The sequence below is a fragment of the Dendrobates tinctorius genome, unplaced genomic scaffold, assembly GCF_039654945.1.
Source record: "Dendrobates tinctorius isolate UK_male_01 unplaced genomic scaffold, ASM3965494v1 ptg000251l, whole genome shotgun sequence".
Taxonomy (NCBI): domain Eukaryota; kingdom Metazoa; phylum Chordata; class Amphibia; order Anura; family Dendrobatidae; genus Dendrobates; species Dendrobates tinctorius.
The window spans coordinates 5,088,453-5,108,548 of NW_027361918.1; positions in this window are offsets into that span (position 1 = coordinate 5,088,453).

Genomic DNA, 20,096 nt, shown 5'->3' on the forward strand with positions numbered 1-20,096 from the left:
CGAATTACTCCAAGTGGATTCCCTAAATTAAACTCAGAATGAGGGAAAAAGACATGTAGTGTCATAGGGTGCAGTGGATCTAAGTATAAACAGGGGCGTCCATAGATAAAAGACAGGTTAAAAACAAAAATACATGTCAGTTCAAAATCTTACCAGAGGATGCAGGAGGAAGAGGGGGAGCGTCTGGCAGTGACCCCCGACGCGCGTTTTGCAGCACAAAAGGGCCGCTTTATCAAGGAGATGGTAACCAAGTCTCCACAGGACCTTCAAATACCCTGTGACCGCGTCGACCAATCAGCGTGGCGTCATCGGCGCATGCGCTCTGAGGTTGGCAGGCCCCGCTGCACAGAATAGGCGTCATGCTGAACACCGTACACCGTGTGCAGTATAAAGACACCCATCTGTCAGCAGAGCACATACCACCGCAGAGACGTGTGCACAGCCACCTGCAGTTATGTCCCATATATAAGATAAGAGGAAATCCCTAAGATCCATACAGGAAAAAATCCATAATTTAAAAAAGGGGGAGACATGACCATACAAAACAATCATCATGTATGTACATAAATGCACATCATATGTGGCAGACACAAGAGACAAAGCCTCACATATTAAATACATAAAGTGTGCAGGATAACAATGTATGGTCACGGTTCACATAAGTATGGCACAGGGCGAGGGTCCAGGGAGAGATGTGGTGTCCTCAAGGTCACTAACTATAAATTATTGACATATAGAAAAAATCTGTGAAAATATAAAATAATTAAAAACAAATAAAAACAACACACTGCCCGAAAAAGGGAGGGAGTGTAACATGGGCATACGGAGGAAAAAGGCACAGAAGTTCTCATTACTTATATATCATATACATGTAAACATACCCATATGGGATATACTATGAAATGATCCTCTCATATTATGGGAATCCAATAACGAAGGAAAGAGTGATATCGGAGACCCATTGACGCGTGACCATGAAATCCACAGAGACTAAGAATGGAGCGAAGCTCAAAGACTCATTGAGTCCATTAGGGGTCATGGGGTCAAGTTGGACAATCCACTTGACTTCCATCTGTGACAGAATTTTCTTGTTGTCACCACCCTAATCCCCATATGAAGAGCATCAATCCCTCTAATCTTCAATAAGGTCACATCGCTATTATGACATGATCTAAAGTGTCGGGGAATGGTTTTCACATCCCCAATATCGGACACTGTCTTGGCTGCGTCAATGTCCCGCACTCGAATCCCAAGTTCTCTTGTTGTCAGACCCACATATATTTTTGGACAAGGGCACGTGGCATAATAAATCACGCTTGAAGTTCCACAGGAAATTCTCGGTCTGATCTGGAATTCCCTCGTCCCATCTGATGAACTGAAACTAGAGCAGCGCAGGACATTGGCGCAGGCAAGATAGTGGCCGCACGAGACTGATCCCTGAAAAGGGCCTCTGGTGCCAAAAAAGTTACTCAGAGCAGGGACGTAGTGACTCTGAACTAGCAGATCATTAAGATTTATAGATCTCCGAGAAGTCATAGAGGGGGAACGACCCAAAATGGTCCCCAGGGTTGGATCAGTACCCAGAACTGACCAGTGCATATTTAACATGGCACACATACTGTATATTGCCACTCATGATTATGGGCACGGGACTATGGGATGGTGGATATGTATGATGGCTATATGGGCACGGGACTATGGGATGGAGGATATGTATGATGGGTATATGGGCACTGGACTATGGGATGGAGGATATGTATGATGGGTATATGGGCACTGGACTATGGGATGGAGGATGTGTATGATGGGTATATGGGCACGGGACTAAGGGATGGAGGATATGTATGATGGGTATATGGGCACGGGACTATGGGATGGAGGATATGTATGACGGGTGTATGGGCACGGGACTATGGGATGGTGGATATGTATGATGGGTATATGGGCACGGGACTATGGGATGGAAGATGTGTGATGGGTATATGGGCATGGGACTATGGGATGGAGGATATGTATGATGGGTATATGGGCACGGGACTATGGGATGGAGGATGTATGATGGGTATATGGGCACGGGACTATGGGATGGAGGATATGTATGATGGGTATATGGGCACGGGACTATGGGATGGAGGATATGTATGATGGGTATATGGGCACGGGACTATGGGATGGAGGATGTGTGATGGGTATATGGGCATGGGAATATGGGATGGAGGATATGTATGATGGGTATATGGGCACGGGCCTATGGGATGGTGGATATGTATGACGGGTGTATGGGCACGGGACTATGGGATGGAGGATATGTATGATGGGTATATGGGCACGGGACTATGGGATGGAGGATATGTATGATGGGTATATGGGCACGGGACTATGGGATGGAGGATATGTATGATGGGTATATGGGCACGGGCCTATGGGATGGTGGATATGTATGACGGGTGTATGGGCACGGGACTATGGGATGGAGGATATGTATGATGGGTATATGGGCACGGGCCTATGGGATGGTGGATATGTATGACGGGTGTATGGGCACGGGACTATGGGATGGAAGATGTGTGATGGGTATATGGGCACGGGACTATGGGATGGAGGATATGTATGATGGGTATATGGGCACGGGACTATGGGATGGAAGATGTGTGATGGGTATATGGGCACGGGACTATGGGATGGAGGATATGTATGACGGGTGTATGGGCACGGGCCTATGGGATGGAGGATGTGTATGATGGGTATATGGGCACGGGACTATGGGATGGAGGATATGTATGACGGGTGTATGGGCACGGGACTATGGGATGGAGGATATGTATGATGGGTATATGTGCACGGGACTATGGGATGGAGGATATGTATGATGGGTATATGGGCACGGGACTATGGGATGGAGGATATGTATGATGGGTATATGGGCACGGGCCTATGGGATGGTGGATATGTATGACGGGTGTATGGGCACGGGACTATGGGATGGAGGATATGTATGATGGGTATATGGGCACGGGACTATGGGATGGAGGATATGTATGATGGGTATATGGGCACGGGCCTATGGGATGGTGGATATGTATGACGGGTGTATGGGCACGGGACTATGGGATGGAGGATATGTATGATGGGTATATGGGCACGGGCCTATGGGATAGTGGATATGTATGACGGGTGTATGGGCACGGGACTATGGGATGGAAGATGTGTGATGGGTATATGGGCACGGGACTATGGGATGGAGGATATGTATGATGGGTATATGGGCACGGGACTATGGGATGGAAGATGTGTGATGGGTATATGGGCACGGGACTATGGGATGGAGGATATGTATGATGGGTATATGGGCACGGGCCTATGGGATGGAGGATGTGTATGATGGGTATATGGGCACGGGACTATGGGATGGTGGATATGTATGATGGGTATATGGGCACGGGACTATGGGATGGAGGATGTGTATGATGGGTATATGGGCACGGGACTATGGGATGGTGGATATGTATGATGGGTATATGGGCACGGGACTATGGGATGGAGGATGTGTGATGGGTATATGGGCACGGGACTATGGGATGGTGGATATGAATGATGGGTATATGGGCACGGGCCTATGGGATGGTGGATATGTATGACGGGTGTATGGGCACGGGACTATGGGATGGAAGATGTGTGATGGGTATATGGGCACGGGACTATGGGATGGAGGATATGTATGATGGGTATATGGGCACGGGACTATGGGATGGTGGATATGTATGATGGGTATATGGGCACGGGCCTATGGGATGGTGGATATGTATGACGGGTGTATGGGCACGGGACTATGGGATGGAAGATGTGTGATGGGTATATGGGCACGGGACTATGGGATGGAGGATATGTATGATGGGTATATGGGCACGGGCCTATGGGATGGTGGATATGTATGACGGGTGTATGGGCACGGGACTATGGGATGGAGGATATGTATGATGGGTATATGGGCACGGGACTATGGGATGGAAGATGTGTGATGGGTATATGGGCACGGGACTATGGGATGGAGGATATGTATGATGGGTATATGGGCACGGGACTATGGGATGGAAGATGTGTGATGGGTATATGGGCACGGGACTATGGGATGGAGGATATGTATGACGGGTGTATGGGCACGGGACTATGGGATGGAGGATATGTATGATGGGTATATGGGCACGGGCCTATGGGATGGAGGATGTGTATGATGGGTATATGGGCACGGGACTATGGGATGGTGGATATGTATGATGGGTATATGGGCACGGGACTATGGGATGGAGGATGTGTATGATGGGTATATGGGCACGGGACTATGGGATGGTGGATATGTATGATGGGTATATGGGCACGGGACTATGGGATGGAGGATGTGTGATGGGTATATGGGCACGGGACTATGGGATGGTGGATATGTATGATGGGTATATGGGCACGGGCCTATGGGATGGTGGATATGTATGACGGGTGTATGGGCACAGGACTATGGGATGGAAGATGTGTGATGGGTATATGGGCACGGGACTATGGGATGGAGGATATGTATGATGGGTGTATGGGCACGGGCCTATGGGATGGTGGATATGTATGACGGGTGTATGGGCACGGGACTATGGGATGGAGGATATGTATGATGGGTATATGGGCACGGGACTATGGGATGGAAGATGTGTGATGGGTATATGGGCACGGGACTATGGGATGGAGGATATGTATGATGGGTATATGGGCACGGGACTATGGGATGGAAGATGTGTGATGGGTATATGGGCACGGGACTATGGGATGGAGGATATGTATGACGGGTGTATGGGCACGGGACTATGGGATGGAGGATATGTATGATGGGTATATGGGCACGGGCCTATGGGATGGAGGATGTGTATGATGGGTATATGGGCACGGGACTATGGGATGGTGGATATGTATGATGGGTATATGGGCACGGGACTATGGGATGGAGGATGTGTATGATGGGTATATGGGCACGGGACTATGGGATGGTGGATATGTATGATGGGTATATGGGCACGGGACTATGGGATGGAGGATGTGTGATGGGTATATGGGCACGGGACTATGGGATGGTGGATATGTATGATGGGTATATGGGCACGGGACTATGGGATGGAGGATGTGTATGATGGGTATATGGGCACGGGACTATGGGATGGTGGATATGTATGATGGGTATATGGGCACGGGACTATGGGATGGTGGATATGTATGATGGGTATATGGGCACGGGACTATGGGATGGAGGATATGTATGATGGGTATATGGGCACGGGACTATGGGATGGAGGATATGTATGATGGGTATATGGGCACGGGACTATGGGATGGAGGATATGTATGACGGGTATATGGGCACGGGACTATGGGATGGAGGATATGTATGATGGGTATATGGGCACGGGACTATGGGATGGAGGATATGTATGATGGGTATATGGGCACGGGACTATGGGATGGAGGATATGTATGATGGGTATATGGGCACTGGACTATGGGATGGAGGATATGTATGATGGGTATATGGGCACGGGACTATGGGATGGAGGATATGTATGATGGGTATATGGGCACGGGACTATGGGATGGAGGATATGTATGATGGGTATATGGGCACGGGCCTATGGGATGGTGGATATGTATGACGGGTGTATGGGCACGGGACTATGGGATGGAGGATATGTATGATGGGTATATGGGCACGGGCCTATGGGATGGTGGATATGTATGACGGGTGTATGGGCACGGGACTATGGGATGGAAGATGTGTGATGGGTATATGGGCACGGGACTATGGGATGGAGGATATGTATGATGGGTATATGGGCACGGGACTATGGGATGGAAGATGTGTGATGGGTATATGGGCACGGGACTATGGGATGGAGGATATGTATGACGGGTGTATGGGCACGGGACTATGGGATGGAGGATATGTATGATGGGTATATGGGCACGGGCCTATGGGATGGAGGATGTGTATGATGGGTATATGGGCACGGGACTATGGGATGGTGGATATGTATGATGGGTATATGGGCACGGGACTATGGGATGGAGGATGTGTATGATGGGTATATGGGCACGGGACTATGGGATGGTGGATATGTATGATGGGTATATGGGCACGGGACTATGGGATGGAGGATGTGTGATGGGTATATGGGCACGGGACTATGGGATGGTGGATATGTATGATGGGTATATGGGCACGGGCCTATGGGATGGTGGATATGTATGACGGGTGTATGGGCACGGGACTATGGGATGGAAGATGTGTGATGGGTATATGGGCACGGGACTATGGGATGGAGGATGTGTATGATGGGTATATGGGCACGGGACTATGGGATGGTGGATATGTATGATGGGTATATGGGCACGGGACTATGGGATGGAGGATGTGTGATGGGTATATGGGCACGGGACTATGGGATGGTGGATATGTATGATGGGTATATGGGCACGGGCCTATGGGATGGTGGATATGTATGACGGGTGTATGGGCACGGGACTATGGGATGGAAGATGTGTGATGGGTATATGGGCACGGGACTATGGGATGGAGGATATGTATGATGGGTATATGGGCACGGGCCTATGGGATGGTGGATATGTATGACGGGTGTATGGGCACGGGACTATGGGATGGAGGATATGTATGATGGGTATATGGGCACGGGACTATGGGATGGAAGATGTGTGATGGGTATATGGGCACGGGACTATGGGATGGAGGATATGTATGATGGGTATATGGGCACGGGACTATGGGATGGAAGATGTGTGATGGGTATATGGGCACGGGACTATGGGATGGAGGATATGTATGACGGGTGTATGGGCACGGGACTATGGGATGGAGGATATGTATGATGGGTATATGGGCACGGGCCTATGGGATGGAGGATGTGTATGATGGGTATATGGGCACGGGACTATGGGATGGTGGATATGTATGATGGGTATATGGGCACGGGACTATGGGATGGAGGATGTGTATGATGGGTATATGGGCACGGGACTATGGGATGGTGGATATGTATGATGGGTATATGGGCACGGGACTATGGGATGGAGGATGTGTGATGGGTATATGGGCACGGGACTATGGGATGGTGGATGTGTATGATGGGTATATGGGCACGGGACTATGGGATGGAGGATGTGTATGATGGGTATATGGGCACGGGACTATGGGATGGTGGATATGTATGATGGGTATATGGGCACGGGACTATGGGATGGTGGATATGTATGATGGGTATATGGGCACGGGACTATGGGATGGAGGATATGTATGATGGGTATATGGGCACGGGACTATGGGATGGAGGATATGTATGATGGGTATATGGGCACGGGACTATGGGATGGAGGATATGTATGATGGGTATATGGGCACGGGACTATGGGATGGAGGATATGTATGATGGGTATATGGGCACGGGACTATGGGATGGAGGATATGTATGATGGGTATATGGGCACGGGACTATGGGATGGAGGATATGTATGATGGGTATATGGGCACTGGACTATGGGATGGAGGATATGTATGATGGGTATATGGGCACTGTACTATGGGATGGAGGATATGTATGATGGGTATATGGGCACGGGACTATGGGATGGTGGATATGTATGATGGGTATATGGGCACGGGACTATGGGATGGAGAATATGTATGATGGGTATATGGGCACGGGACTATGGGATGGAGGATATGTATGATGGGTATATGGGCACGGGACTATGGGATGGAGGATATGTATGATGGGTATATGGGCATGGGCCTATGGGATGGAGGATATGTATGATGGGTATATGGGCACTGGACTATGGGATGGAGGATATGTATGATGGGTATATAGGCACTGTACTATGGGATGGAGGATATGTATGATGGGTATATGGGCACGGGACTATGGGATGGAGGATATGTATGATGGGTATATGGGCACGGGACTATGGGATGGAGGATATGTATGATGGGTATATGGGCATGGGACTATGGGATGGAGGATATGTATGATGGGTATATGGGCATGGGACTATGGGATGGAGGATATGTATGATGGGTATATGGGCTCTGGACTATGGGATGGAGGATATGTATGATGGGTATATGGGCACGGGACTATGGGATGGAGGATATGTATGACGGGTATATGGGCACGGGACTATGGGATGGAGGATATGTATGATGGGTATATGGGCACGGGACTATGGGATGGAGGATATGTATGATGGGTATATGGGCACGGGACTATGGGATGGAGGATATGTATGATGGGTATATGGGCACTGGACTATGGGATGGAGGATATGTATGATGGGTATATGGGCACGGGACTATGGGATGGAGGATGTGTGATGGGTATATGGGCACGGGACTATGGGATGGAAGATATGTATGATGGGTATATGGGCACGGGACTATGGGATGGAGGATATGTATGATGGGTATATGGGCACAGGACTATGGGATGGAGGATATGTATGATGGGTATATGGGCACGGGACTATGGGATGGAGGATGTGTGATGGGTATATGGGCACGGGACTATGGGATGGAGGATATGTATGATGGGTATATGGGCACGGGACTATGGGATGGAGGATATGTATGATGGGTATATGGGCACGGGACTATGGGATGGAGGATATGTATGATGGGTATATGGGCACGGGACTATGGGATGGAGGATATGTATGATGGGTATATGGGCACGGGACTATGGGATGGAAGATATGTATGATGGGTATATGGGCACGGGACTATGGGATGGAGGATATGTATGATGGGTATATGGGCACGGGACTATGGGATGGAGGATATGTATGATGGGTATATGGGCACGGGACTATGGGATGGAGGATGTGTGATGGGTATATGGGCACGGGACTATGGGATGTAGGATATGTATGATGGGTATATGGGCACGGGACTATGGGATGGAGGATATGTATGATGGCTATATGGGCACGGGACTATGGGATGGAGGATATGTATGATGGGTATATGGGCACGGGACTATGGGATGGAGGATATGTGTGATGGGTATATGGGCACGGGACTATGGGATGGAGGATATGTATGATGGGTATATGGGCACTGGACTATGGGATGGAGGATGTGTATGATGGGTATATGGGCACGGGACTATGGGATGGTGGATATGTATGATGGGTATATGGGCATGGGCCTATGGGATGGAGGATATGTATGATGGGTATATGGGCACTGGACTATGGGATGGAGGATATGTATGATGGGTATATAGGCACTGTACTATGGGATGGAGGATATGTATGATGGGTATATGGGCACGGGACTATGGGATGGAGGATATGTATGATGGGTATATGGGCACGGGACTATGGGATGGAGGATATGTATGATGGGTATATGGGCATGGGACTATGGGATGGAGGATATGTATGATGGGTATATGGGCATGGGACTATGGGATGGAGGATATGTATGATGGGTATATGGGCACTGGACTATGGGATGGAGGATATGTATGATGGGTATATGGGCACGGGACTATGGGATGGAGGATATGTATGACGGGTATATGGGCACGGGACTATGGGATGGAGGATATGTATGATGGGTATATGGGCACGGGACTATGGGATGGAGGATATGTATGATGGGTATATGGGCACGGGACTATGGGATGGAGGATATGTATGATGGGTATATGGGCATGGGCCTATGGGATGGAGGATATGTATGATGGGTATATGGGCACTGGACTATGGGATGGAGGATATGTATGATGGGTATATAGGCACTGTACTATGGGATGGAGGATATGTATGATGGGTATATGGGCACGGGACTATGGGATGGAGGATATGTATGATGGGTATATGGGCACGGGACTATGGGATGGAGGATATGTATGATGGGTATATGGGCATGGGACTATGGGATGGAGGATATGTATGATGGGTATATGGGCATGGGACTATGGGATGGAGGATATGTATGATGGGTATATGGGCACTGGACTATGGGATGGAGGATATGTATGATGGGTATATGGGCACGGGACTATGGGATGGAGGATATGTATGACGGGTATATGGGCACGGGACTATGGGATGGAGGATATGTATGATGGGTATATGGGCACGGGACTATGGGATGGAGGATATGTATGATGGGTATATGGGCACGGGACTATGGGATGGAGGATATGTATGATGGGTATATGGGCACTGGACTATGGGATGGAGGATATGTATGATGGGTATATGGGCACGGGACTATGGGATGGAGGATGTGTGATGGGTATATGGGCACGGGACTATGGGATGGAGGATATGTATGATGGGTATATGGGCACTGGACTATGGGATGGAGGATGTGTATGATGGGTATATGGGCACGGGACTATGGGATGGTGGATATGTATGATGGGTATATGGGCATGGGCCTATGGGATGGAGGATATGTATGATGGGTATATGGGCACTGGACTATGGGATGGAGGATATGTATGATGGGTATATAGGCACTGTACTATGGGATGGAGGATATGTATGATGGGTATATGGGCACGGGACTATGGGATGGAGGATATGTATGATGGGTATATGGGCACGGGACTATGGGATGGAGGATATGTATGATGGGTATATGGGCATGGGACTATGGGATGGAGGATATGTATGATGGGTATATGGGCATGGGACTATGGGATGGAGGATATGTATGATGGGTATATGGGCACTGGACTATGGGATGGAGGATATGTATGATGGGTATATGGGCACGGGACTATGGGATGGAGGATATGTATGACGGGTATATGGGCACGGGACTATGGGATGGAGGATATGTATGATGGGTATATGGGCACGGGACTATGGGATGGAGGATATGTATGATGGGTATATGGGCACGGGACTATGGGATGGAGGATATGTATGATGGGTATATGGGCATGGGCCTATGGGATGGAGGATATGTATGATGGGTATATGGGCACTGGACTATGGGATGGAGGATATGTATGATGGGTATATAGGCACTGTACTATGGGATGGAGGATATGTATGATGGGTATATGGGCACGGGACTATGGGATGGAGGATATGTATGATGGGTATATGGGCACGGGACTATGGGATGGAGGATATGTATGATGGGTATATGGGCATGGGACTATGGGATGGAGGATATGTATGATGGGTATATGGGCATGGGACTATGGGATGGAGGATATGTATGATGGGTATATGGGCACTGGACTATGGGATGGAGGATATGTATGATGGGTATATGGGCACGGGACTATGGGATGGAGGATATGTATGACGGGTATATGGGCACGGGACTATGGGATGGAGGATATGTATGATGGGTATATGGGCACGGGACTATGGGATGGAGGATATGTATGATGGGTATATGGGCACGGGACTATGGGATGGAGGATATGTATGATGGGTATATGGGCACTGGACTATGGGATGGAGGATATGTATGATGGGTATATGGGCACGGGACTATGGGATGGAGGATGTGTGATGGGTATATGGGCACGGGACTATGGGATGGAAGATATGTATGATGGGTATATGGGCACGGGACTATGGGATGGAGGATATGTATGATGGGTATATGGGCACAGGACTATGGGATGGAGGATATGTATGATGGGTATATGGGCACGGGACTATGGGATGGAGGATGTGTGATGGGTATATGGGCACGGGACTATGGGATGGAGGATATGTATGATGGGTATATGGGCACGGGACTATGGGATGGAGGATATGTATGATGGGTATATGGGCACGGGACTATGGGATGGAGGATATGTATGATGGGTATATGGGCACGGGACTATGGGATGGAGGATATGTATGATGGGTATATGGGCACGGGACTATGGGATGGAAGATATGTATGATGGGTATATGGGCACGGGACTATGGGATGGAGGATATGTATGATGGGTATATGGGCACGGGACTATGGGATGGAGGATATGTATGATGGGTATATGGGCACGGGACTATGGGATGGAGGATGTGTGATGGGTATATGGGCACGGGACTATGGGATGTAGGATATGTATGATGGGTATATGGGCACGGGACTATGGGATGGAGGATATGTATGATGGCTATATGGGCACGGGACTATGGGATGGAGGATATGTATGATGGGTATATGGGCACGGGACTATGGGATGGAGGATATGTGTGATGGGTATATGGGCACGGGACTATGGGATGGAGGATATGTATGATGGGTATATGGGCACTGGACTATGGGATGGAGGATGTGTATGATGGGTATATGGGCATGGGACTATGGGATGGAGGATATGTATGATGGGTATATGGGCACAGGACTATGGGATGGAGGATGTGTATGATGGGTATATGGGCATGGGACTATGGGATGGAGGATATGTATGATGGGTATATGGGCACGGGACTATGGGATGGAAGATATGTATGATGGGTATATGGGCACGGGACTATGGGATGGAGGATATGTATGATGGGTATATGGGCACGGGACTATGGGATGGAGGATATGTATGATGGGTATATGGGCACGGGACTATGGGATGGAGGATATGTATGATGGGTATATGGGCACGGGACTATGGGATGGAGGATATGTGTGATGGGTATATGGGCACGGGACTATGGGATGGAGGATGTATGATGGGTATATGGGCCCTGGACTATGAGATGGAGGATATGTATGATGGGTATATGGGCACGGGACTATGGGATGGAGGATGTGTGATGGGTATATGGGCACGGGACTATGGGATGGAGGATATGTATGATGGGTATATGGGCACGGGACTATGGGATGGAGGATATGTGTGATGGGTATATGGGCACGGGCCTATGGGATGGAGGATGTGTATGATGGGTATATGGGCACTGGACTATGGGATGGAGGATATGTGTGATGGGTATATGGGCACGGGACTATGGGATGGAGGATGTATGATGGGTATATGGGCCCTGGACTATGAGATGGAGGATATGTATGATGGGTATATGGGCACGGGACTATGGGATGGAGGATGTGTGATGGGTATATGGGCACGGGATTATGGGATGGAGGGTATGTATGATGGGTATATGGGCATGGGACTATGGGATGGAGGATGTGTGATGGGTATATGGGCACAGGACTATGGGATGGAGGATATGTATGATGGGTATATGGGCACGGGACTATGGGATGGAGGATATGTATGATGGGTATATGGGCACGGGACTATGGGATGGAGGATGTGTGATGGGTATATGGGCACGGGACTATGAGATGGAGGATATGTATGATGGGTATATGGGCATGGGACTATGGGATGGAGGATATGTATGATGGCTATATGGGCACGGGACTATGGGATGGAGGATATGTATGATGGGTATATGGGCACGGGACTATGGGATGGAGGATATGTGTGATGGGTATATGGGCACGGGACTATGGGATGGAGGATATGTATGATGGGTATATGGGCACTGGACTATGGGATGGAGGATGTGTATGATGGGTATATGGGCATGGGACTATGGGATGGAGGATATGTATGATGGGTATATGGGCACAGGACTATGGGATGGAGGATGTGTATGATGGGTATATGGGCATGGGACTATGGGATGGAGGATATGTATGATGGGTATATGGGCACGGGACTATGGGATGGAAGATATGTATGATGGGTATATGGGCACGGGACTATGGGATGGAGGATATGTATGATGGGTATATGGGCACGGGACTATGGGATGGAGGATATGTATGATGGGTATATGGGCACGGGACTATGGGATGGAGGATGTGTGATGGGTATATGGGCACGGGACTATGGGATGGAGGATATGTATGATGGGTATATGGGCACGGGACTATGGGATGGAGGATATGTATGATGGGTATATGGGCACGGGACTATGGGATGGAGGATATGTGTGATGGGTATATGGGCACGGGACTATGGGATGGAGGATATGTATGATGGGTATATGGGCACGGGACTATGAGATGGAGGATGTATGATGGGTATATGGGCCCTGGACTATGAGATGGAGGATATGTATGATGGGTATATGGGCACGGGACTATGAGATGGAGGATGTGTGATGGGTATATGGGCACGGGACTATGGGATGGAGGATATGTATGATGGGTATATGGGCACGGGACTATGGGATGGAGGATATGTGTGATGGGTATATGGGCACGGGCCTATGGGATGGAGGATGTGTATGATGGGTATATGGGCACTGGACTATGGGATGGAGGATATGTGTGATGGGTATATGGGCACGGGACTATGGGATGGAGGATATGTATGACGGGTATATGGGCACGGGACTATGGGATGGAGGATATGTATGATGGGTATATGGGCACGGGACTATGGGATGGAGGATGTGTGATGGGTATATGGGCATGGGACTATGGGATGGCGGATATGTATATGGGCACGGGACTATGGGATGGAGGATATGTGTGATGGGTATATGGGCACTGGACTATGGGATGGAGAATATGTATGATGGGTATATGGGCACGGGACTATGGGATGGAGGATGTGTGATGAGTTTATGGGCACGGGACTGGGATGGAGGATATGTATGATGGGTATATGGGCACGGGACTATGGGATGGAGGATGTGTGATGGGTATATGGGCACGGGACTATGGGATGGAGGATATGTATGATGGGTATATGGGCACGGGACTGGGATGGAGGATATGTATGATGGGTATATGGGCACGGGACTATGGGATGGCAGATATGTATGATGGGTATATGGGCACGGGACTATGGGATGGAGGATATGTATGATGGGTATATGGGCACGGGACTATGGGATGGAGGATGTGTGATGGGTATATGGGCACGGGACTATGGGATGGAGGATATGTATGATGGGTATATGGGCACGGGACTGGGATGGAGGATATGTATGATGGGTATATGGGCACGGGACTATGGGATGGCAGATATGTATGATGGGTATATGGGCACGGGACTATGGGATGGAGGATATGTATGATGGGTATATGGGCACGGGACTGGGATGGAGGATATGTATGATGGGTATATGGGCATGGGACTGGGATGGAGGATATGTATGATGGGTATATGGGCACGGGACTGGGATGGAGGATATGTATGATGGGTATATGGGCACGGGACTGGGATGGAGGATATGTATGATGGGTATATGGGCACGGGACTATGGGATGGAGGATGTGTGATGAGTTTATGGGCACGGGACTATGGGATGGAGGATGTGTCATGGGTATATGGGCACGGGACTGGGATGGAGGATATGTATGATGGGTATATGGGCACTGGACTATGGGATGGAGGATGTGTATGATGGGTATATGGGCATGGGACTATGGGATGGAGGATGTGTGATGGGTATATGGGCACGGGACTGGGATGGAGGATATGTGACGGGTATATGGGCACGGGACTGGGATGGAGGATATGTATGATGGGTATATGGGCACTGGACTATGGGATGGAGGATATGTATGATGGGTATATGGGCATGGGACTATGGGATGGAGGATATGTATGATGAGTATATGGGCACGGGACTGGGATGGAGGATATGTATGATGGGTATATGGGCACGGGACTATGGGATGGCGGATATGTATGATGGGTATATGGGCATGGGACTATGGGATGGAGGATATGTATGATGGGTATATGGGCATGGGACTATGGGATGGATGATGTGTGATGGGTATATGGGCATGGGAATATGGGATGGAGGATATGTATGATGGGTATATGGGCACGGGACTGGGATGGAGGATATGTTTTCCCATCGCATGGACAGTCTCGAAGGATCTTTCATTAAGGGAAAAACTTAGTGTTTAGGGGGGATTGTCAAGGTGAAAATATATTTTCTTATATAACTTTTATATTTTTATACTGTGAAACAATAAGTTTTTCCTAATTGCTTGCTAATGCAAATGTAACTGTATTAAAGATGGCTGCCAGTGTTCACTTTCACTTAAATTCAGTGTCTAAAGAGTTAAGTTAAGTTTCATTTCTCCTAAAAAAGATAACTCAGGAATGTGAAGAAGAAGTAACCATCGGGAGACGTTTTGACGAATCAGAGAGAGACTGGACACTAGATGTATACTGCATAAACCCCGCCTAATGCACGCCTTCCCCTAACACTCAATATAGTATTGTGTATTTGTAAATAAAGCCAGTTGTTGTACTGCTCCTGACAGGTGTGGATGCGGGACATTAGCTAAGACTGAATCAGCTGCGTGTCTGAGTCATTCTTAATTGGTACCAGATGTTTTGCGCTCGCACAATGATTTGGAATGACTGGTGAATGAGGATTTATTGTCGTTTACGACCCCGACAATATAACGTACGGGTCTCATATAATATAATGTACGGGTCACATATAATATAACGTACGAGTCACATATAATATAACGTACGGGTCACATATAATATAACGTACGAGTCACATATAATATAACGTACGGGTCACATATAATATAACATACGGGTCACATATAATATAATGTACGGGTCACATATAATATAACGTACGGGTCACATATAATATAACGTACGGGTCACATATAATATAATGTACGGGTCACATATAATATAACGTACGGGTCTCATATAATATAACGTACGGGTCACATATAATATAACATACAGGTCACATATAATATAATGTACGGGTCACATATAATATAACGTACGGGTCATATATAATATAACATACAGGTCACATATAATATAATGTACGGGTCACATATAATATAACGTACGGGTCACATATAATATAACGTACGGGTCACATATAATATAACGTACGGGTCACATATAATATAATGTACGGGTCACATATAATATAACGTACGGGTCACATATAATATAACGTACGGGTCACATATAATATAATGTACGAGTCACATATAATGTAACGTACGGGTCTCATATAATATAACGTACGGGTCACATATAATATAACGTACGGGTCACATATAATATAACGTACGAGTCACATATAATATAACGTACGGGTCACATATAATATAACGTACGAGTCACATATAATATAACGTACGGGTCACATATAATATAACGTACGAGTCACATATAATATAACGTACGGGTCACATATAATATAACATACGGGTCACATATAATATAATGTACGGGTCACATATAATATAACGTACGGGTCACATATAATATAACGTACGGGTCACATATAATATAATGTACGGGTCACATATAATATAACGTACGGGTCACATATAATATAACGTACGGGTCTCATATAATATAACGTACGGGTCACATATAATATAACGTACGGGTCACATATAATATAACGTACGGGTCACATATAATATAATGTACGGGTCACATATAATATAACGTACGGGTCACATATAATATAACGTACGGGTCTCATATAATATAACGTACGGGTCACATATAATATAACATACAGGTCACATATAATATAATGTACGGGTCACATATAATATAACGTACGGGTCATATATAATATAACATACAGGTCACATATAATATAATGTACGGGTCACATATAATATAACGTACGGGTCACATATAATATAACGTACGGGTCACATATAATATAATGTACGGGTCACATATAATATAACGTACGGGTCACATATAATATAACGTACGGGTCACATATAATATAATGTACGAGTCACATATAATGTAACGTACGGGTCTCATATAATATAACGTACGGGTCACATATAATATAACGTACGGGTCACATATAATATAACGTACGGGTCACATATAATATAACGTACGGGTCTCATATAATATAACGTACGGGTCACATATAATATAACGTACGGGTCACATATAATATAACGTACGGGTCACATATAATATAACGTACGGGTCACATATAATATAACGTACGGGTCATATATAATATAACGTACAGGTCACATATAATATAACGTACGGGTCACATATAATATAACGTACGGGTCACATATAATATAACGTACGGGTCACATATAATATAACGTACGGGTCACATATAATATAACGTACGGGTCACATATAATATAACGTACGGGTCACATATAATATAACGTACGGGTCACATATAATATAACGTACGGGTCACATATAATATAACGTACGGGTCACATATAATATAACGTACGGGTCACATATAATATAACGTACGGGTCACATATAATATAACGTACGGGTCACATATAATATAACGTACGGGTCACATATAATATAATGTACGGGTCACATATAATGTAACGTACGGGTCACATATAATATAACGTACGGGTCACATATAATGTAACGTACGGGTCACATATAATGTAACGTACGGGTCACATATAATATAACGTACGGGTCTCATATAATATAACGTACGGGTCACATATAATATAACGTACGGGTCACATATAATATAACGTACGGGTCACATATAATATAACGTACGGGTCACATATAATATAACGTACGGGTCACATATAATATAATGTACGAGTCACATATAATATAACGTACGGGTCACATATAATATAACGTACGGGTCACATATAATATAACGTACGGGTCACATATAATATAACGTACGGGTCACATATATAATATAACGTACGAGTCACATATAATATAACGTACGGGTCACATATATAATATAACGTACGGGTCACATATAATATAATGTATGGGTCACATATAATATAACGTACGAGTCACATATAATATAACGTACGGGTCACATATATAATATAACGTACGGGTCACATATAATATAATGTATGGGTCACATATAATATAACGTACGAGTCACATATAATATAACGTACGGGTCATACATAATATAACGTACGGGTCATACATAATATAACGTACGGGTCACATATATAATATAACGTACGAGTCACATATAATGTAACGTACGAGTCACATATAATATAACGTACGGGTCACATATAATATAACGTACGGGTCACATATAATATAACGTACGGGTCACATATAATGTAACGTACGGGTCTCATATAATATAACGTACGGGTCACATATAATATAACGTACGAGTCACATATAATATAACGTACGGGTCACATATAATATAACGTACGGGTCACATATATAATATAACGTACGAGTCACATATAATGTAACGTACGGGTCACATATAATATAACGTACGAGTCACATATAATATAACGTACGGGTCACATATAATGTAACGTACGGGTCATACATAATATAACGTACAGGTCACATATATAATATAACGTACGAGTCACATATAATGTAACGTACGGGTCACATATAATATAACGTACGAGTCACATATAATATAACGTACGGGTCACATATATAATATAACGTACGAGTCACATATAATATAACGTACGAGTCACATATAATATAACGTACGGGTCACATATATAATATAACGTACGGGTCACATATAATATAACGTACGGGTCACATATAATGTAACGTACGGGTCATACATAATATAACGTACAGGTCACATATATAATATAACGTACGAGTCACATATAATGTAACGTACGGGTCACATATAATATAACGTACGAGTCACATATAATATAACGTACGGGTCACATATAATATAACGTACGGGTCACATATAATATAACGTACGGGTCACATATAATATAACGTACGGGTCATATATAATGTAACGTACGGGTCATACATAATATAACGTACGGGTCACATATAATATAACGTACGGGTCACATATAATATAACGTACGGGTCACATATAATATAACGTACGGGTCACATATATAATATAACGTACGGGTCACATATAATATAACGTACGGGTCACATATAATGTAACGTACGGGTCATACATAATATAACGTACAGGTCACATATATAATATAACGTACGAGTCACATATAATGTAACGTACGGGTCACATATAATATAACGTACGAGTCACATATAATA